The sequence below is a fragment of the Abramis brama genome, assembly GCF_963993115.1.
Source record: "Abramis brama genome assembly, chromosome: 9".
NCBI classification, from domain to species: domain Eukaryota; kingdom Metazoa; phylum Chordata; class Actinopteri; order Cypriniformes; family Leuciscidae; genus Abramis; species Abramis brama.
The window spans coordinates 9,806,003-9,829,205 of record NC_139971.1 but is presented as its reverse complement, the minus strand read 5'-3'; the positions used below and the strand labels follow the sequence as shown (position 1 = coordinate 9,829,205).

The window sequence follows — 23,203 nt, the reverse complement described above, 5'->3', positions numbered from 1 at the left end:
CTGGTCCCAGCACAGAGCCTTGGGGGACACCACAAGGGATTAATGAACAAGATGGTATATGATCATGACTTGGCATGTAGGTCTAGGTAGTTTTATTTATTCAAAAATACTGGTGCTTGATGCTGTGAGGTGAGGATTATTCCATTTGAAGCATAAACATTTCTACTAGAATTGTAAGCCCTGATCTATTCCTGATCAATACATATTTAACACTCAAGCACACAGACATACACTCATTGATTCACTAACTCACAAATGCTCATATCTCCATATATTCACTCTCTACCCTACTCACATCTCTCACACACAGGCCCCAGTGAGGGGCAGATGTATTATTAAGCTGCAATGTTTTGTAATGGAGGGTATAATGGCTGTCAGATGGCTCGGTGGTTATATTGAGTTTGCTGATTGCTTCAGGCTGATATTAGTCTGCTATCATAACACTGACAAACCCATCATCACAAAGCTACAATATATTCTCAATGTTTCATTAATAACCTGTGCATTAAGGCCATGTGTGTGTTTGCATGTGTTCTCAAGTAAGCATGTGTGTCTAGGTAATATGGGGTACAGTATGTGTAATTCTTTTTCAACAATTATCTCTCTTTTTCCCACTCATAAACACATGCTGTTATTAAAGTGGCAGTTTGAATTCTGCTCTGGTGTTTAGCTAGAGTGAGATTACAACACTTTATCTCCTTATCCAGCACAGATGAGCTTTATGAGTTCATTATCATTTATGCAGGGCCTCACAGCTGGAGTTCTCTGTGTTCCCCATCTCTCTTTGTCTGTTGTTTGTAGTTTCAGCTGTGTTTCCTCACTTCTGTCATTAGTTATTGCTGGTCTCTTAGAGGGCAGAAGAAACACTTTGTGTGTGTGTGTGTGTGTGTGTGTGTGTGTGTGTGTGTGTGTGTGCGCGTGCGTGCGTGTGTGTGCGTGTGTGTGTGTGTGTGTGTGTATGTGTGTGAGAGTGTGTGTGAAGCGTTTCTTCGGTTACAGGCATTGCATGTGGGAAAGAGTTGGTCCACATGTGGGTCCACATCATGTACAATGACAGTTCCAGGTACTGCCTCAAATAGAAACCGAACTGAAATCATATTGATAGGGTTCAAGAGATTCACCATATAATGCAGAACTTGAAATGGGGACAGAGTGTGATTTATGTGTTCTTGTGAACCCAATGAAACTCTCTCTTACTGTGAATAAAATCATCTTACACACCACATGAACACCATCTACATCCTCTCTCCCCCGCCTCAGGGCCTCTGACACCTCACTCCATCTCAGGACCACAGAGAACAAATACAACCTCTCACACTAGGACTTCTTTAAAACCAGGTCACAGGATTGTGGTAAGAGCTCGACACATTAGCATGCCAGTTACACACACACTCATATCTCTCCACATGTGCCTGACTGCATGGAGAGTTTCTTCATAGGTCAGCGAGTATTTCAATCCTATAGTGCCCTGTGCCAATGGCAACAGACAGTTCATATAACATACACACAAACATCTGGAGTTTTACAAACAGGCAAGATTAAAAACAGACTAAAATGAAGAGAAAGAAAGAAAGAAAAAGAAAGAAAGAAAGAAAGAAAGAAAGAAAGAAAGAAAGAAAGAAAGAAAGAAAGAACTGAGACCATTACTAAATTAAGATTTAAAGTTGATTCACAGTAAATTATCTACTGTAAATAGGAAATCTAATAACAAGTCAACAAGTCACAACTTGTAATAAGTGGACATGTCCTGACTCTTTTGACCTCTAGAATTTTCTAGGCTTTTCTTACCGATCCAAGCCCATTCCAACCTCCTGTCTCTGGTGCAGTGACTGAATAATTGTGATTTTTCTCTGCTGTATGAACACAGCAGATTCACGAATCCTCAGAAATGGAACAGTGTATTTGATTTGGTTGACAAATATCAAACAAATGTATACAGAAGAACTACACATGCATGCAATAGCCTTCAATAATGAGCTGTGTTTTATTAGGTGAGATTCAATTATATATTATTTGAATCTGAAATATTACCAGTTTTGAGCTGGATATTACATAAATGGAAAATTGCTATAGTGACTTTTATCCTACAACACAAAAATGTCCTTTCATTTAGAATGAAGGCAGCAAAGAGAATGCAGAATTGTCATTTTAATTTAAAATTAAATTATATATAAAAACATGAGTATTTCCAAAAACAGATTATATTAATAATCAATGCCTAAAATGTCACTTAAAGAAATTAATTTATATATTTCATTATATTTAAATCTAATAGAGCATGGGTAAAGAACACGCCATTATGCTTGTTTATTCATTAATTTAATGTGGTTTTAATTTTTGAAATCAGACTCTTTCACCTAGATAGATATCATCATATAGAGACTGTGTCTGTTCCCCGAATTAGGAAATGCAAAAAACTCCCAAACCCAAAAATTGAATTGATGTTCAAAAAAAAAAAAAATATATATATATATATATGAATACAGATGAACAAGTGATAAAGCTTGGGTTACTGAATATTCAATCCCTTACTTCAAAAGCACTTATTGTTAATGTTATGATTACAGATTATAACCTAGACGTGTTGTGTTTGACAGAAACCTGGCTAAAACCAGATGATTACATTACTTTAAATGAGTCCACCCCCCAAGTTTCTAAAAACGAGCCATGTCTGAAAGGAAAAGGGGGTGGTGTTGCTGTAATCTGTAGTAATATCTTCAGAATTACTGAGAAGTCTAGTTTCAAATATAATTCTTTTGAAGTGTTGGTGCTTAATGTAACACCATCTGGTGTAAATGATAAATCGCGCTTGACATTTGTGCTAGCTACTGTATACAGGCCACCAGGGCACGATACAGACTTTATCAAATAATTTGCTGATTTATCTCTTCGCGCCCCGACAATACTTGCCAATTCAAGAAATTAATGGAATGCATAGCTGATATAAAAATTTGGATGACTAGTAATTTCCTATTACTTAATTCTGAAAAAAAAACAGAGTTTCTAATGATTTGACCAAAAATTTCTGCACGTACTAACCTAGAATACTGTCTAACAATTGATGGCTGCTCTGTCAGGTCTTCGTCGTCGGTTAGGAACCTGGGTGTGCTCCTTGATACCAATCTTTCATTTGAAAGCCACATTTCTAGCATCTGAAAAAATGCATTCTTCCATCTTAACAATATATCTAAATTACTACATGCTTTTAATGAAAAATGCAGAACAGTTGGTTCATGTGTTCATGACCTCAAGGCTAGATTATTGTAATGCTCTTATGGGTGGTTGCCCTGCACACATAATAAACAAACTACAGCTGGTCCAAAACGCAGCAGCTAGCGTTCTTACTAGAACCAGGAAGTATGACCATATTAGCCTGGTTCTGTCAACACGGCATTGGCTCCCATTAAACATTGTATACATTTTAAATATTGCTGATTACTTATAAAGCACGAAATGGTTTAGCTCCCCAGTACTTGAGCGAGCTCTTAACGCATTATAGTCCTTCACGTCTATTGTGATCTCAAATTTTTGGCCAGTTGATAATACCTAGAATATCAAAATCGACTGCTGGCGGTAGATCCTTTTCCTATTTGGCACCTAAACTCTGGAACAGTCTCCCTAACATTGTCCGGGAAGCAAAAAAAAAAAAATTAATTATTAATTATACATTCCTATTATTCAAATCAGTTAAATGATTATTAGGCTGCATAAATTATGTCAGTAGACAATAGACAATAGACAATTACCTAACATAATTAGTACAACTAATGATTAATTATTTATATTTAGTTTTGCTTGTGTTAGTCTAATAAAATTCCTATTTTGTGACTGTTTTGGATTACAGTTTAGTAAATTCATCTTCCTGTCATTCAGCATCCAGTGGTGTGTGAAAAATTCTAATTCACACTCATAAAGTGATAGTACACCCATGCTTAAATTCACAGTGAGAGTTTTAAATGAATGAGTGATGGAATAGATAAAGTCGCTGGAGTGTAATTTCCTTATGACAGTGTGCGGTTCTTCTGAAGGGTCAGCAGACTTTCAAACAGTTTCAATCATGCTGTTCATTCATAATCTCCATCTCCATCGTAATCAGTGAGTTACCCCAGCTTGACTATCGGTGATGATTAGCCATGAGCCAGAGAGAATGATGATGATCTCTGAGACCATTTACACCACAATATAACATGTTACTTGCTCTTATAGACCCGAGATTGTTCCAACAGATTAGTTTTTCAGAGACAAACTTTTGATTATCATTTCAAAGTCTGGTCCACACCAAAGCTATTTGCATCTTAGAACCACCCACTCAGGAAGTGTCCATCTCTCTGACCAATCAGATTTTACAGTATGTGTGTCACAGCAAATGAGGGAAATAGGATGAGGTGAGGCGAAGTGGATCTAATAGCAGCTATAACTTTATTAAACAAAACAGTAGAGCAATATCCAACAGGAGAAATCAATGTAACATTGTGCACAATATACACATGGTAATGAACAAAAACGAAAAAGGTGCGAGTAACTAATCAAAAAACATGGTAACCAATGAAGAGCGGGAAAAACAGGAACAAAGAAAACAGTAAAGTCCACAAGTCCATGAAAACAAAACTAAAACAATAACGTAACATTTATGGATGGTTAAAACAGAAATCTGACAAAACTCTGAGAACAAAGTAAAATAGACAGATAAATCTCAAAAAGTGGAGCAAATTACCTGAATTCTTCTAATGTATGTAAATAGTCTAGTGTATATTGTAAAGCATTCCGCTTCAACTGTAACTGTTCAAAATACATTTTGCTCACTGAGTATATACAATACAGTATAGGCTGTGCAAATACATCTACTGATGCTACTGGACACATCTTCAGTGATGTTCCTGGAATCATTGGGTGTTTCAGGTCTTTCAACATCATACACCCAATTTCATCCAGGCGACCCAGCTGTGGCTGATCAGACCCCAGTTTGTGTCCAGTTGGCAAATCTAGCTACCCTGCCCCCCATAGATCTCCTCTCTTGAGCGATAGCCATCTTGAGGCTTTTTCTGCCGCTTCAGTGGTATTGCGGATGGCTCTTCTCCTCCTCACTCCATCAATGCCTAACAGACTGGCTCTGGACAGGGATCGGGCTACAAAGCCCCAGAGACACATTGCTCTCCATCCGGCTTGTCGACACTCGCTGACCAGTCCCTCATACTTGGCGAGCTTCCTCTCAAAGGCCTCTTCCAGGCGGTCTTCCCAAGGGACTGTAAGCTCCAACAGAACCACTTGATTGGTGGACTCAGACAAGAGAACAACATCTGGTCTTAAGGTGGTGGTCACAACGTGGTTGGGGAACTTGAGTTGCCACTCCAAGTCCATCAACAAGCTGCCAGTCCCACACAGTGACCAGGATGCCTGCAGATGTTTTTGCAGCTGGTCTTGGCTGCTCTCCAGCTCTGACAAAGGCGATGGCTTGCTTGGAGGGGCGGGACCACTTGCTTGATCCGCTGTGGCTCTGCCTTCCACAGCTCCGCCCATGTCACCTTCCTCTCGATCACGTTCTCCCATCGTATCCAGGCACCCTGTTGCCTCATTCCTACTGTCCTGCAGGTTCTCTCCTCCTGACCACTGCTCTCACCTCCTCCTGGACTAGGCAGCGCTTTTCCTTCCCTTTGGTGGTGTCCAAGTGGGGAGTTGAAATGGAACCCAGTCCAGCCCTGCCTCTTGTTACCACCCCCACCAGCCTTTTGTGGTGTAATCTTGCCTCTGCTTGTCGAAAAGCCTCCTCAGCCTTCCACTTCCGACCAGTCCTCACTTCAGTCCCAGCCGTTGCCACCTTTGGATCACTTGAGTCTCTGTAAAGCAACACTTCCCTAGCTCTCGTTAGCTTGAACTCCTCTTCCAAGGACTTGAGCAGCAGTTGCAGTTTGTTGCGGTGCCGTAGAGTGCGATGCTACTTAGACTTTTCGGAAGCCCCAGCCATCTTCTGAGGTGGCTGCTGACCTTCCTCTCTAAGGTTTCCACAGTCAATATAATATACTTATTATACACAATAGTACTATAATGAGTATATGGCTAATTATGTATTTCATGGGTGGCCAATCATGTTCCTGGTCTGAGTTTAGCCCCTGCGTTATTATGTTATAATGTATATTGTGTTTTATATATACTGTGCATGATTAGTTAGCATTGTGTATTCTGTAAAATAGTACATTTTGTTCCTCTGTCACTACATGAGTGCTATGTTTTTCAAAGATTGTCACTCACCATTACACTAGTCTAGTGTATATGGTATAATGAAAATATTGTGATCTGATTTGAGTCTAAGAGACCTTTTCCACCTTGGTTTTCCATCAACATGCAGTCAACCTCAAACACGCTCCAGCCACCCTGAGGACAGTCTGAGGCTAATAACATTTGTGCTAGACACCCACCAGCTCATATATATAACACAATGCATGTCAGATATCAGACACAGATATTAATCACTATATTAAAACTCATCTAATTATTCCTGCACACCACATGGAAAAACTCTAATACACTCTAATGGACTTACAAACCCACAAGAATATATAGCCAGAACTTTAATAATTCAATTTCATCCCACAGATTAATCAACCTTATTGACTAAAGACAGATTATGACCTGAGGGTCCCATCATGCATCTGCTGTTTTCTGGCTTGCCAACAATCTAGAGACCAAATGTATCCACCTTATTCCTGACGAGCTTACTGCGTTTTGAATTATGGGTGGCACTTCCGGTTTGGGGAACTTCCATTCAAAAAGACTGAAATGAATCATTTCAAATCATAAAGTTACCTTACAAATAAAGCTTATCCGTCAGTTTGACGCAATGAGCTATCAGTTTTCGTTCATGTTTTATTTAAGAATAACATGAGAATAACGTAACACTTAGTATTTTAACATGACATGTTATAACAAGAATATCTATGGCAAGAGCTCTTTTCAGTCACTGCATTCTTTTCCTCATGATTTTTTTTTTTTTTTTTTTTTTGTATTTCGCTGTAATAGTATGAAAAAGGTCAACATATACTGCACATTGTGGTCTGTTCTCCTGATTTAATTTATGATATATGCCATTAACAAGTCACTGGAATGCACAAAGAATCTCTCTTTTTTCTCCCCAAATCCTCACATCTCTTTCCAGGTTTGTTTTCACAGGTAAATACAATTTATTATCTGTCAAAATGACTGAAAGCACTTTGAAATAGAATCATGCAATGCTGAGGTAAATATATATTATTAATTAAGGCAACGTATGTTACATAATACAGATTACCACAGTGATATTTAACCATCCAATTTTGCTGTGGAAAGATTCACGCTTTTGGGGTTATTCATGTACCTCGTTGATGCTTTTACACTTTTAAATGTACTTTTAATGTTCAGTGGTTGAATGGTGAGTAGAATAATGTAATGTCATTGTACACAGTTTAAAAATATATATATCATTGTGTCCATAGAACTAGTCTTTTACAGATTTTTTACAGCTTAACGGAAGTTACACCCATAATTTGCGCAAAGCGTCATGGGGCGTAGGAATAGTGTGGATATAGGTTAGTGATATAACAAAATAAAATGCAATCAAGTGTGTCCCTTATTATTTCATTACAAATTTTAACTCAGGTCACTTCACACTTTATGCATTAATCATATCCTGAACTAACCAGTCAGCAAAATATATTTTTAAATGTATTATATATATTTAAGTATGATATTAGTTAAGACAACTGTGATATTCATATCTATCTATCTATCTATCTATCTATCTATCTATCTATCTATCTATCTATCTATCTAAACTCTTAATGCTATAAATTATTCAAAGTACACATGGCCTATACCTTCAAACTTCAAGGCTTTTTAAATTTCCAGACAAAAACACTTCTTCAAGCCAGCAGCATAAAAGATAATTTAACTTTATTTTGTTTTTAATATATTACTTCCACACATTCAAGTAAGCAGTGTTTGTCTACCTCAATTGTACATTTGCAGTGGCTTTTTACTAGGTGTCAGGCTGACCTCTAAACTCAAGGCCCCTGGCAGTCAGAGGCCCAAGGGCACTGGCCCCACTGGTCCATAATCCATAGATAGAGAGAGAGAGAGAGAGAGAGAGAGAGAGAGAGAGAGAGAGAGAGAGAGAGAGAGAGAGAGAGAGAGAGAGAGAGAGAGAGAGAGAGAGAGAGAGAGAGAGAGAGAGAGAGAGAGAGAGAGAGAGAGAGAGAGAGAGAGAGAGAGAGAGAGAGAGAGACCGATGGAGAGGGTAATGGACTAATGAGGGCCTTTTGAACTAACTAGATGAAGGACTATACAAATGCCCACTTATGGCTGGAAGACAAGCTGGACAAAATGATTAGGAGAGAGAGAGAACGAGAGAGACCTTGACCTCATCAAGCTGTATGCTGCGATGGGTCTTTGGCGTAGAGATGCACCAGCAGCCGTACAGCAGCAGAGAACCCAAATGAGGTTATTTCATCTGATGAAGTGGAGCGCTGTGGCCCCCTTGACTCACATACCCCTCAGAAACACACACTGATAAACCACATCTGCTAATTTACCAATGAGAATCTCACAGCAACCAAGGTGGGCCAAAGTAATTAAAACATAATAAGAAAGACTGATCTGGTCCTAATAAAGCCGGAACACAATCACAGGTTTCCGCTCTCTCACGCACACAGAGACACTATCATCTCATTAGTTTTGCTTCTCTCAATCTTTTCTGCTCAGCAGTTCCATCATTACGGTCATTTGAGACTATAATTTGTACTGATCTAACATTGTTTATCCAGGCTGAGAGACTCTGCATTTGTAGATATGCCTGTTTTTGTATATTTAATCCACTGAGTGGAACTTCTTTTTAAAAAACTGTATATAAATAAAACCCCTCCATGTGTATGGTTGGCTGTCTTTTTGCAAAAAGTGCAAAAACACTCATGAACGCACACACACACGCACGCACGCACACACACACACACACACACACACACACACACACACACACACACACACACACACACACACACACACACACAGAGAGATCTGTGTTACTTGAAACTGTAGCTCTATGAATATTGTGTTAAAGAGATAGTTCACCCCAAAATGAAAATATTTAGATTTTTTTGTAGAATATGGTGCTTGTGTAGTTTGAAGACTCACAGGGAACTGCTGCATACATAGCACTGCAAAGGAAACTCGGCCTACCACTTCACCTCCATTAAATGCTTCCGCCAAAAAAAATGTTGCAATGGTGTATAAGTGTATTGTTATGTATTATAATATTTATAATAATAATAATAATTATTTACATTTATCAGAGAGGGGCAATACATTTTGAGACAAAAGGGGCAGGGGCTTGAGACCCCCGTTATTTTTGAAGTTTATTTGATATGTTTTGTTACTTTATTTAAATCCACTTACAAGTTAACAAGATACAAGTTTATTAAAGTCTTGAATGTACAGAAGGGTGCAGTCACTATTATATTCGTTCAGTTTTTCCGCCAGTCCTTTGTTACCATGGTCACCATCATTATGAGATCCTTTGGTTCAGCTGTGCTCTATTAATCATCTTGTTTGAGTTCCTATTTAGTTCCTTTGTTTGCACTTCTGATTTGTCTGGTCATGTTAAAACTTGTGTATGTACACTACACATATATAATATTCATAATTTCCCTATTTTTGTTTGATGTGTTATGCATTCTAATTGTATCAACGTCTTTTCATTTGTAATGAAGAGAGGCTCTCTGACCTACTGCTGCTCTCCATCGAGTGAGATATTTCAATTAATTGTGAGGAAGTCATTAAAATATTTAAAAACACAACAGACAGATGGGTACTGCTTTAAATACAGGTGATTTATTTAATAAATAAATGTTTAAAAAAAAGTGTGCCCTTTTTGGTCCTTCCGCCCCAGGTCTGTGCATGCCACTGGCACAACGTACCCAGCCTTCTAACAACATTTTAACAACATGGCCAAAAGGTTGCTATAACTACGTTGTGTGGTGAAGGTTGTTACAGCGTTGTCACAGTGTTGACATTGAACCACCGTTCAGGGCCATTGCTTAAGGTTGTGCCTAGTGTGTCTAGACAACCACTGGACGACATATGTACTCGTCACTGCCTTGAAGCGCGAAAATCAGCCTTTTAAATTTCAACTAACCGTTGGGCCGTCTCATTCTTCATCAAGCAAGGATACGTGAGAATTGCGTTTTAATTTACCTCAGCTAAATAAGATACAAAATTATTCAAACACAACCTACAACTTCCTTGTCTGCTCATGCTAGTTAACGCTAGTCCACTCCCTGTATAATATGTTCTTTTTTCTTTTCACAAATGTATGACTTTTGGAAGTGCAATTTGATTACCATATGTAGTTTTAATAAAGTTAAATGAACGTAACCTTCTGTCATTTTTACTCTTCAAAGTGTACACTTGCAGGTGTTGATTATAATTAATTTACTGTTAGGCTCATTAAATAATAATAAGGATAAACAATATTTAAAAAGTATATGGTTATCTAACATCTGACTAATTAAAAATTTACCTCAAAACATAATATGCCAAATGGGGGATATCTATATCTAGCATAAAAAAAAAAAATAGTCAGAACATCGTCTTAGTTGCTGAATGTCGCGCAACAACGTTGCTACAGCCCTGTCGCGTCTTACAATTCTACGTTGGTAAAATGTTGTGAGCATGTAGACAGCGACGTTGCCATAGTAGAAATGCAACAACGTAAAGGTGTTTGCTGGGTTACTCTCCAACAGTGACACATGCACACAAATTGAAGAATTAATGCACACAAACACACAGCTACTGTTATGCTTTGTTCTGGTTTCATCAGCTGGTTTGATTTTTTCCAGTGTGTCTGTTCTGATCTGATAGTGTATATTGGGGTAATAGGGTCACAGGGTGAGTGTGTCCAAATGAATTAAACACACAAGGAACTGTCATTTGTGTTATGTCATCCTTGACCTGCGCACATGCTGTATTGACGTTCACCTCTGCATCTGACAGATTTGATTTACACCGTCACAGTGGCCTGTGACATGGCACCTGTCTTAACATGTGCTGATACAGCCATGACAGAATTGATCTGACCCAGAATAACGTCTTCTCTATGGTGTCTCTTCAAGTCGGTCACACAGAAAAGGCATGCACATTTCTGTATATTTAGCACATTTGCTGCAACATGAGCTTGACAAAATGAATATCTGTGCTGACTGTATTTGTTATTGCCCCCTGACTCTAACATTTTTTTACACACAGAGAGAGAGAGGTAAAGGGCAGGGTTGTCTCTCAATTTGTGAGTTGAATTTTGTTGGCCACACTTAACAGCAGAAGAGATGTTATCAGATGTTCAGTTTACAGTGTTAAAACCCAGAAGACAATTGGCATTTTGAAGCCATGGGTTCCCTGTTAACCAGAATAAGTTGGCAAAACTATTTTTTTTGTTTTTACATCAAACATCTTTTTTTTTTTTTTTGTTACATCAAAATTTATAAATTAAGAAATTCAAAGTTTAAAGGGTTAGTTCACCCAAAAATGAAAATTCTGTCAGTAATTACTCACCCTCATGTTGTTCCAACCCCGTAAGACATTCGTTCATCTTCGGAACACAAATTAAGCTATTTTTGATGAAATCTGAGAGCTGATCACTCCTCCATAGGTTTCTATGTGATTGAAACTTGCTGGCCCAGAAAAGTTATTAAAGAGATTGTTAATATAGTCCAAGTGACTACAGTGGCTCAATCTTAAGTTTATCAAGCGATGAGAATACTTTTTGTATGCAAAAACAAACAAAAATAACGACTTTATTCCACTATTCATTTCCTTCTCTCTGGGCCTCTAGTTGGTTCACGTAGTGTTTTTGCGCAGCGCGTCTGTGTTGCACGTCACCACGTAGGCTCACTATTGGCCGACGCTGGTCATGTGTGTGATGCGTGATGACGTGTAACACAGACGCGCTGCGCAAAAACACTACGAGGCCCAGAGAGAAGGAAACGAATAGTGGAATAAAGTCATTATTTTTGTTTGTTTTTGCGCACAAAAAGTATTCTCGTCGCTTGATAAACTTAAGATTGAGCCACTGTAGTCACTTTGGACTATATTAACAATCTCTTTAATAACTTTTCTGGGCCAGCAAGTTTCAATCACATAGAAACCTATGGAGGAGTGATCAGCTCTCAGATTTCATCAAAAATATATTAAAAGATATTATAAAATTCATAAAAATATCTTAATTTGTGTTCCGAAGATGAACAAAGGTCTTACGCAGTTGGAACAACATGAGGGTGAGTAATTACTGACAGAATTTTCATTTTGGGGTGAACTAACCCTTTAAGTAAGCAAAAATGGCAGATTTTTATTTTATACATTTTAATTGCTCTTAACTTGAAACAGAGTAATTCATACATTTAACTTAAATTGGCTTTTAGTAGTTTTTTAGTAGTGGAAACTTGGCTATAGCTTTAACTAATAGTAAATCCCACACTTAACATTGATCTTGCACAAAAATCATTATATAATTTTAGTATTTAGGGCCTTTCCAAAAACCCAGCCTTGAGGCCTTTGCACTTGACCATTCGTCTACTTGCATGACATATTTCCTGTATTTGGCCCAAGTGTTCAAGTAGGCATAAAGACTGCAAGTGTGTGTAGAACTTTAGATAAGCTGATGGGACACACTTATAGTGTTGCAATTATGTCGCGATTTCCTGAACCTAATGCATGATGGGATAGACTTAGCCTTGAATACCGCTCCGATGCGGTATTCAAGATAGTGTGCATTTAGTTCAGGGCACTGCGCCTTGGCATTGTTTAGACATGGGACAGTCTTGCGCACTTACTTCCTGTCACGCGCACGCGCTCTCAAGTGGCCAAGACTGCAAGTACGTGTATTTGGACAAGCTCAAACTTTCCCTTTCGTGTGTCATAGCAAAGCTCGCTGGGAAATAGAAATCCCAGCCCAGTTTCAGTTAAATTTAAGTTTGTCTAAATTAAAAGAGACAAGTTCGTAAAACTCAAAACAATGAAACAATTCAGATTACTGAAAATTTGTCAGTTTTGTGAACTCTTTATTTAAAGTTTACCCTACTCAAACCAATTATTTAGAGCATTGGGGTTTAGAGTTCAATATGGGCTGCAACTACTGTACCACAAGGTTACATGCTTGATGAATCATAAAACCGTTGTAGTCCTTATTATATTTTAAAGCATAATATGTTTTTGAAGTTCACTTTTGAGGCATGAATTGTCTGAAAAACAATATTCAAATCTAATTTATATTACGGGTCTTTAACCATGTACTAACATTTAAAGTAATAATTTGATACAGTGAACTTATGTATATATGCTTTTACTTTACTTTATGGCAAGTTTATGTTAAGAATGTTAATTTCTAGAAATGCATTGGATCTTTAAGTCAAGTTGCTGTTTTCATATTTCTGTAATATTTTTCAGTCAATATTAAATTACGGAAAGAACTGAGTTTCACTTTGTAGTGTATTTTTGTAGGTTTAATAGGTTAAAAGTAACTTGAAAGTAAAGTAATTAGTAATCTGATTACTTTTTACATGCAGTAATCAGTAATGTAATCAAATTACAATTTTAGAGCAGTAATTAGTAATTTGTAGTGGATTACTTTTTTTGAGTAACTTACCCAACACTGGTTACGACATGGCGTGAACGCAGCATAAGCTTGTTGTTTTGGTTCGAGAGGAACTGTAAAAGCTGCTGTTTGTTTGCAGTGACTGTCTGTCTACAACTCTGCATAGCCTTACGGAACATACTGATGACTGTGTGATGTCAAAGCGAGCAGGGTGTGTGGACATATGGAAATACATAGGTTGACAGGCAGGTATGACATCCTATCATTGCATTACGACCGAATGCAATGATTGGACGAACATTTTTTGGTCCTGAGACTTCCACAGAAGTTTTAATATTTAGACCACTTCTATTACTGATTGCTATCAGTATGCGAAGAGAGTTTCAACCAGTATAACAAAAAGATGTTTTTGCCTACCCTACCTTTTAAAAGACTGTCTTAATTCAGTTTGATCTTAATAAAGGGCGAGGAAGCGGAAGGGTCATAAAAGGACTGAATGCCTTATTTTAAAAACTGTGACCATGTGTGTCCAGTGGGAAATGAAGATGTCCTGTATATATGTGTGCATTTGTAAGTGTATGCCAGTGTGTGAAAAGACAACAGAAGCATGACCTCACCCTGACCTCTGTTTTACGAGAGAGGTGGGAAGGACACAGGCAAACTCAGGTCAGTCTTGCCTTTAAATTAACTGCTTTATTGTTTATCAATGTCAACCTTCTCTACAACAGATGAACATCAATCAATACAAATACTGTTGCCTTGATTATGATGGCCTTCAAACCTGATTATGCTGCATGATCTCCCTGATCTGTATTTATTATTAAAACACTAATCAGACCCAACATAATCAGACATTATTGGTTCTGTCAGAGGACACCAGGTCATTTATCTTCAGCTGATTCTACACTCAAGCCCCATGCCTTCATTCCATCTGGGTCTTTATAAGCACAAAACAAAAATGCATATACAATTGCCTTGAGCCCAAAACAGCAGGATAAACCCTCAAAATGAATGCATGGGAACTGGTGAATCCAAATGGCATTGTGTCTTCATGCAACAGGACACTAGAGACAAGCCCTTCCCTGCCTCTGACAGATGAGCTTATGAAATGAGACATATACACAGAGGAATATCAATCGATCACAGCTACTGCTGACATGACTTCCTGGATGGAGATATTGTGTGTGTTCCTAGTTCCTAGTGATGTCAGAGTTCTGAAACTTCAGTCTAGTTTATACTTGGTTTTGTGACAGAGCCCTGACACTCCTGTATTGTCTTGTCTTTGTGCGAGCGTGCTCGAGCCGTGCACTCTCTTGTCTGTGTTTCTTGTTTCATGTTTGGAGCGTGGTGTTCGGATTCCGGCACTCATGTCTAGTTTGGTTTCGATACGGACATTCATGCTCCGAGTATTGGTATTCTGTTGTGAGCGTCTGGTTGTATGAGCGTACGGTACACTCTTTGTACGCTCTTCTGTTCGCGTGTGTTGTGTCTGGCACGCAGTTTGTGTTTACATCGGCTGCATACTTTCATGTCATGTTTTTTATTGTGCTGTGTAGCACACGGCTAGTGTTTTTCACAGGCTGTGTGCTTTCATGTTGTCATGTTTTGTGTGAACACTCAGCTTATGAGTGTTCTCATTAGCTGCGTGTTCGTGTTAAGCACATGGCTTGTGATTACGTTTGCTGCCCATGTGCTTATGTTTTTGTCATGTTTGGTGGAGCACATGGCTTGTCATGTGTGTTTCCTTGTGCCATGTGCTCTCCTGTCTATTGTCTAACCCCGCCCCATCTTGTTACTTTATTATTATTATTAATTTGCTCTACCTGTCCTCCCTCGTTACCTGCCTTGTTTGCTCCTTATTTATTATCCTTCTCCTGTCAAGTCAAGTCTTCTCCCTGGGGGTAGTTTTTGTTTGTTTTATTTTATTATTAATACATAGCCCATTATTTCTGCACCTGAGTCCTCGCTCCTTTCATCACCCCCAAACCTGAAAAGTGAGCCTAATAAGTTATTCTACATAGGCAGCATTTTATGGCATTGTAGATGTGCTACCAATACAAAACCTGTTGCCAAAGATAGCCTGCTTCTAAGATACTTCTTTTAGACAAATCCGAAAGCAGCATTACATGTCAGCATTTTCTACAAGCTCAGTGGAAATAGATGGCTGACAAACCAAAATAAAAGTAAATTATAAATAGAATACATTTAATTGTGAAAAATAGCAATAAGAAGGTGAGGTGTTGATTCTGATTGGTCAATCCCGCCATCCAGCGGTATGTAATGCTGCCTTCACGTACTATCCGAATTATCGTAAATACTAGTTTCCTAGTTAAAAAAAAAATGGACATGAACTCGTTCTCAAGTCAAAATCTTAATGCAATGAGCTCGTAATCATGACTTCAGAAGTGGGAAGTGGAAAATTTACGATAGAAGTTCATCCGGGTAACTGAAGTCAGCGTTATATGCTGGCTAGGAATGTTTTTTCTTCGTGGAAGTTTTGCTTTTGGTGAGCTTATAAAATATTAAAACTCAAATCAATATTTTGTGTACAATTATTTAATTATGTTATCTGGGTATCGCAGACTCGCTTTCTATTGTTTTGTACACTGTAATGGATTATAAGATATTATTTTGATTATTTTCACCAACAGAGGGGGCTGCAAACTACACTGATTACTTGGTCACGCAACACTACTTTATGAAGAACTTGACCTGTACGACACGGTTACCATTCAAGTTAGTCATATACTAAACATTAATGTTAAGTTAAATTATATTAAACTATACAGCAGGGCCTTAATAGTGCAGGATTGTTTCACACACAATTTTAAATGTTCCAGAAAGTCCTGCCATCACAACACAGTAACACCCCCCAATTACAATTAAATGTAATTATAGGCCTACTGTATTTTCACAGTATGTGAAATAAATTAGTCATCTGTGCATTGTAGAAAAGAAAGAACTGTCCCCAGTTTCCATTTTAGACCTTAGTCTCCCGTGCTCTTCATAGAGAACTATTTGTATCTGTCACTGATTTTCCAAGATGGCAGCTATGTAGGCACTAGACAGCAAGTAAGCTCACTAGGGTTTGGTACAGTGCCATTGGGTGTTAGCTCTAGACTATGAAGATTTTAGTGTGTGTGTGCATACTGATAAAGACAATGTGATTTTGCATGCATTTGAAATGTCATAGAATCTATTGTTTTCAGATTTATTCAGCTCTCGTCTTTTACTGACAGCCAAAAAAACACAGAACCATGCCCAGAGTGCCAAAATGGATTAATCACATATGCTAAATACTGTCTCTGTCATGAGAGAACAATCATTTATTTAACACACACACTCACACCTTTGATGGCTGTATTAGTAGGAAGAGCACCTCCCAGTGTGGTGTAGGGTACCTAAAAGGGGGAGGAGATTCATTGATGTCTACTTGACCTGGCTAATTTGCATATTCATGAAGAAATCTGAATAAAGCTGAACATTCTAACAAACAAACACACACATACACACGGAAGCTCAGCATGGGGTCTAGCTAGATGATAGACAGCAAAGCCTCTTGTTTCTCTGCTACACTGGGAAATATTTTCCTATTTTATTGTTTTGTTGTTTCACAGGCAGTAGAAGGAAAACAAGCAAATGGTTTACTTTTATGGGCCATCAACAGCAGCAAAGCAGCGAATTTCCTGTTCAGAGGATAAAACTTCATCAGTGAATGTAGAGCCTGCAGAAATAGATTATTTATAAGCATCTGTATATTCGCATCATGATAATGCAAATGCATGAGCTTATAAGTATAACGATCATTACAAACTGCCGAATAATTCAGTCTGATGACTGATGCACACTAGGTGTTTATTCTGTTTCATATTTTTACACCCAAAATTGAAATTCTCACACTATCCTAATTACATAAAGTAGTATGCCAGATTGTGTTTTTTTAAATAATATTCAGATGATCCCTTGCACAATGAAAGAGGAGGGGTTTATGACAGTCCTTTGATGCGAATGCATGCGATTATGAGACAAAGAGGGTCGGTGGTAATAAGGTGCAGTTTTGCAATGTGGTAGCATGTTTCTATATTTGCATAAAAGCTTACTCAAACATACATATTTTACAATCAGCAGTATAGTACATTATGTTAGTGCATAGTAGAAGTGTGAAAATTGGAGCTGAACTGACTTTTCAATACAGATGCAATATTTTTCGTTTAAATAATAAGAAATATGCATAACTTATGAAAATGTCACAATGCAACAACAACAACAAAAAAACTTACAAATATATGTTTATCGTTTAATTACATATGATTAACATTTATTGTTATTATTATTATTTTAGCTTAGTAGATCACCCATTTCTGGCATTTTTAATGAACTATTTAGATCTTTAACCACTATGCCATTTCACACAGTGCCCTCATTTACACACTTTTAAACCTACTGCCTGAACAGTGCCTGGAAGCAACCATTAATTAAACCATTCTCAAGTTCTTAAAGTCGGATGAGCATGTATTAAATAATATAAACGTGTAGAGTGAGAGGGTATTGAAAGTCTCAGTGTATGATATGTGTTTAGTTCTTTTGGATAATTAAACATCCCAGCTGTAGATGCTAGATACCCATCTCCTAAACACTGACGGATGGTGTTTTCAAAAACCCTGGAAACTTTCTGCATCCTCTTTATTTGTACATATTTTGTAAACATCATTTCATCAAAATAATGAGCTGTTAGTTCAGTTTGCACAAAATAAAATAGTTTTGCTTTTGAATAAAAGCCTAAATTCAAGCTGTTCTTATAGTTGTTGTTTTTTTTTAAACATTTTTAATTTGCTGTGTTGTGTTGTTTTGGGGAAAATCGGCCTTCAATCATTTCTTGTCAACTGCCATGTACATGTAACATCAGTGAAACAACTGTTGATCAGATTCTGTAGATTTGTAAAGGTCAACTGATATAGCTCATAATGCACAACATACTCATCTGTCAACACACACACACACACACGTAACCTGCAGCGTGTGTCCCATCAGTGTTGTCAGGTCATGTGTGACAGGGAGCTAGAGCCTGACATTACTGATCTCATACAGGTAGTCTGTGTGTGTGTGTGTGTGTGTGTGTGTGTGTCTGTGTGTGCATCTGACCTGGATTGCTGAGGTTTTATGCATCCAGTGGGAATATGTTTGTGGTTCAGTACAGTGATGCGGTTAGCTGAGCCATTCAATTCACACACAAAAACGTACAATGCAGCCATGTAAAGGCAAAAGTGCTTGTGTTAGTGTGTGTGTTCGTGTGAGAGAGAGAGACACTTTGAGAGGAGAGTGCTAGGCCATAAACTCTACAAACTCAGCACATGTACACAAATGTGAATGCCTCGCAAGTGTGCAGTCCCTCTGTATGTGTAATGTATGTTGTTACTTTACTGTGGCCACAGCTAACTTTAGTACTGAATGGGTGCTAGGGTTACTGCAAATGTCTGTCAGCCCAAAATAAATGGCTTGACAAGCATATTTTGCTGACAAATTTCCTATTTAATCAGGAAGGTGGTGCAAATCAAAAGGGTTATTGGCTTGTCCCTTTATTAATAGACAATTTTATAAAAATTGTCAATCTCGTCAGTTTAGAGCATAGCTGTGAACCATGACTGGCTCTCAATTGGTATTGCTAGTCGGTGACAAGTGGAATTAGAGGGAGTCATATTGTCCATTCCAGGAATTGGGCATTTGTATTCAATTTCGTTTCTGGGGGCCATGACCTGCAGAGTTTAGTTCCAATTCTGATTAAACACAAACACAACTAATAAAGGTATTAGAAAGATTACTGGATTATTACAGGCAGGTGTATTTAATTAGGATTGGAACTAGACTCTCCAGAAACGGAATTGAATAGTCCAGGTTTATGCTAATGTCCGCTATTGGGTCCCTGATGATGAAATGAGAAACATACTTGCATTAAGAGTTATAAATTTGAACAACAACTTGACCACAACAATGTGAGCAGAAGCTGAATTGCAGACCTGTGGAATGCATTAGATCAGGGATAGGCAACTTTGGTCCTGGAGGGCCACTGACTGTCCTGTGGAGTTTACTTCCATCCCAAATTCCTGTAATTTTCAAGTGATCCTGAAGACTTTTCAGGTGTATTTGATAAGGGATGGAGCTAAGGGAGTGGCCTTTCAGGACTGGAGTTGCCCAACCCTGCATTAGATGTCTATGGAGCATCATCTCATCTGAACAGGAACAACACAAGGCCTAACACAACCTTTCCAACCCTATTCCTGGAAGGGCCACAATCCAGTTTTCCTCCAGCCCTAATTAAACATACCTAAACCAGCTAATCAATTACATCAGGATTATTAGATTCTTCCAGGCAAGCGTGAGCTAAACTCTGCAGGATGGTGGCCCTCCAGGAGCAGGATTGGACACCCCTGGCCTAATGTCTCCTAATGACCCATGCCATACTGCACAAATGATTTCTGCCGCATGCTGACCTTTACTGACCTTTTAGGACAGCTTATCTTACTGTGCAGGGGGGCGTGTGTGTGCTCTCAAAAACCAGCAGGGGAAAAAGGGGGGATGGTCACAGCACGTGTGCAAGAGTGTGTGCGCATTTAGCCGAGACAGCACCCTCAGGGCCGTCTGCGATCTCGGTCTGGTCGCCTGCCTGTGCCGCAAGTATTGACTGAATGTCTGATTGTCTTCAAACTGTCAGCGTGGGCTTATTGTGTTTCACAGCTCAAGAACAGCCCGAAGACAATGAGAAAAACTCCAGAACTATGCTTTCATTCTCTCAGATCTCTCCACGTGGCAAAGTCTGAATGCTAATTTCACACCTGGACTCATTACGTTCCTGTTAAAATTCTCTGATTATTAAAAGTGCCAAATTCAGAACGCCAATTATGCCGAAACACACACTCCTTTCAGAAACGTTCATCACACCTTATTGTGCTTTGCCAAGGGACCCAAATAAAATAACTTGTGATAATATGGTGCTTAAGAGAAAGGAGAAAAGAAATCAAATTGTCTATGTTGGCTAATCGCTTCGATATATATCGCCACACTGTATTGATTCATATCCTGCCTTGCGCGGCTGTTATTCTGAGGAACAAATAAAGCGCAGAGGGAGCAAGTGATCAATTAGCCTCACATTATTCCTTTTGTCTGCCACAGCTGAGTGGTCTTATCAACCACAACCACACAACTTCCCCTCTGGCTGTCATCCCGAACCTGCTTCCAGAACCTGGCTTTATCAGAACCACCGCTGCAGTCTGGCTTTGCAGGGTGCATGTGTGTGTGTGCTTTGAGCTCAACTCCCAAGAGTTTAACAGACAAGGGTGTGTGTGTGTGTGGCACTGACTCTCTCTGCGCGCTACGCTCGCACACACACACTCCGCCTCGCAGCTGCGTGTATGACAGAGAGAGCAGCGTGCATGTGGACCACTGTCTCTCAGTCTGAGCCTGTGACTGTCCAGTTTGTAGAGGAGCGCGCTCTCTCCATCTCTTCTCGCGTGTGTGTCCTGCAGAATCCCGACTGAACGTAAGTCCCTGGTGTCTTTCGATGCTTTTGTTTCAGCTGTGCATGTGTGAGAGACACTTCAGACGTCCCCGTTCCCTCGTAGTTCTTCCTTCTGCTGTTTGAAAGTCTGTCTAGATGTGTGTTTGGTGTATAATAGCAAATGTTTAAGGTGATTGGGTCAGGTTTTGATAAGAGGGGCTGGTATTAATGGGAAACTATGGGGGATGACTGTTATCCGTGACTCTCTGCATGTCACATCCAGAGAAACTACAAGATTGGCTAAAGGTTTGTATTCATGAGTGCTTTGTTCTGGTGTGGTGTAAGCACGTGTTTACAGGACTGGCTGATCGCACACCTGATAATTGAATGAATCTGCAAATACTTTATGAGTTACAATCTGCCTGCTTACAGACCACACTGCACAAAATCATTTCTTAATCTTTTTTTTTTTTTTTAAACAAGATATATTTACTCGATTAGCAAAACTGTATGAAACAGTAGATTTTTTTTCAGAGAATATATCTTCAATAAATTTTATTTTTTCTTATCCCATTGGTAACTTTCCTTGTTTAAAGTGTAAACTTCCTTAAACAATGAAAAAATAACAGTGGGGTAAGAAAATAATTCAAGATAGATTCTTTCTGCATGAAAGTAATTAGCTCATAACTTGTGGGTGCATAGAGCTATGTTTGTTGAGGTTTCGCCTTTTAATGGTTATTTGTATGAAATAGTCAATGCTGAATAATGCTAAATGCTGAATAATTAATAAGACTCATAAAGCCCCAGCATGTGTTTGAGACTCTAGCTGCAGGGATGCACTTTACCACTCCAAACTGTACACAGCATGCCAGCCATACCCTCATCTCAGCAGCAATTACTGAATTAAAGGTGAAATGTAGTGGGAAATATTCCACTGTCAAACCATTTTTGCTCATTAGTAAATCTATGTGGAGAGGCTGATGTATCTTCCATCTCCCTTAATTTAATTTAATGTGCTTAATTGGTTTGACCAAATTATGTTTTGTGTTGGAAAACAAATAACGTACAGTAGAAGAACAAGAGAATACTATAACATGCAAGTAGACCAAGAAGAACAGGGATAAGCAGAAACAAAGGACAAGTTCATACAAATGCTGTAATTATTCTGTAATTCACGCTATTTTATTTCGAAATCTACTGAAGCCATAAAAGAACTTTGTGATGAACAGACTTTGCTCAAGTTGATTCAGTGCTGTTTTTGTGTCAACAATGTCAAACGTAGTGCATTGGCGTGCATTTTTTCAATCATCTTTTGAACACAAAAGAGATTTGAGAGCTTCCATGGAAAAGAAGCTTATCAGTGATAAACATTTTAGTTTCTATCTGTTCCTTACAAAAAACTATTCTATGACACCAAAAGTCTTTACATTTATAATATACGTTTCATAACTTTACATTTCTTTAATGAATAGATACAATAATATGTATAATATAAACAGATGTTGTATATATGATCTGCTGATATGGTGATGGATTGTTACTTTCTACTTAGACAGACAGACAGACAGACAGACAGACAGACAGACAGACAGATAGATAGATAGATAGATAGATAGATAGATAGATAGATAGATAGATAGATAGATAGATAGATAGATCTGTAACACTCTTTTACAGATGCCCAATGCAACCATCAAATTTTGGTGAGGGTTCGAAAACGTGCTGAAAGCTGTTAGCATTAGCAAGTCTCCCAACTCTTTCACAGGTGCTATGTCTCCATTGTTGTTCTGTTCCTTGGCTCGTTGAGTTCTTTTGTTTTGTTTTCTCCATTCAGTGCCATATGAAATCCTTTCTGTGTGTATGTGAGTGTTGTGTGTGTGTCTTTGTTTTGTTGCCAGGGCTTGGCTGAAGCAGGCAGCATCCATATTGCCCATGAGCGGAGACCCCACCCAACCACATTCACATGTGATGAATAAAACATGATATTGAGATTGTGCCTGGGCTGAGTGCAGCCGGGTAGTTCTGTTGACCCGTTTCAAAGAGCCACCGACAGGTTCGGACTAATTTGGGTCATTTTAAGCCCATATAAAAGAGGCACGTCA

At 38.5% G+C, this 23,203-nt stretch overlaps 1 protein-coding gene across 2 annotated transcripts in view; it reads left to right on the top strand.

The window, feature by feature from the left end:
* The first annotated feature begins 21,020 nt into the window (after positions 1-21,020).
* The window catches only part of sema6d (semaphorin 6D), a 131,771-nt gene continuing 129,588 nt past the window's right edge, over positions 21,021-23,203 (top strand). For both annotated transcript variants that reach the window (XM_084125002.1, XM_084124998.1), the window contains exon 1: positions 21,021-21,143. The gene's annotated coding sequence lies outside the window, so the exon portion shown is untranslated. The remainder of the gene's footprint in view (positions 21,144-23,203) is intronic.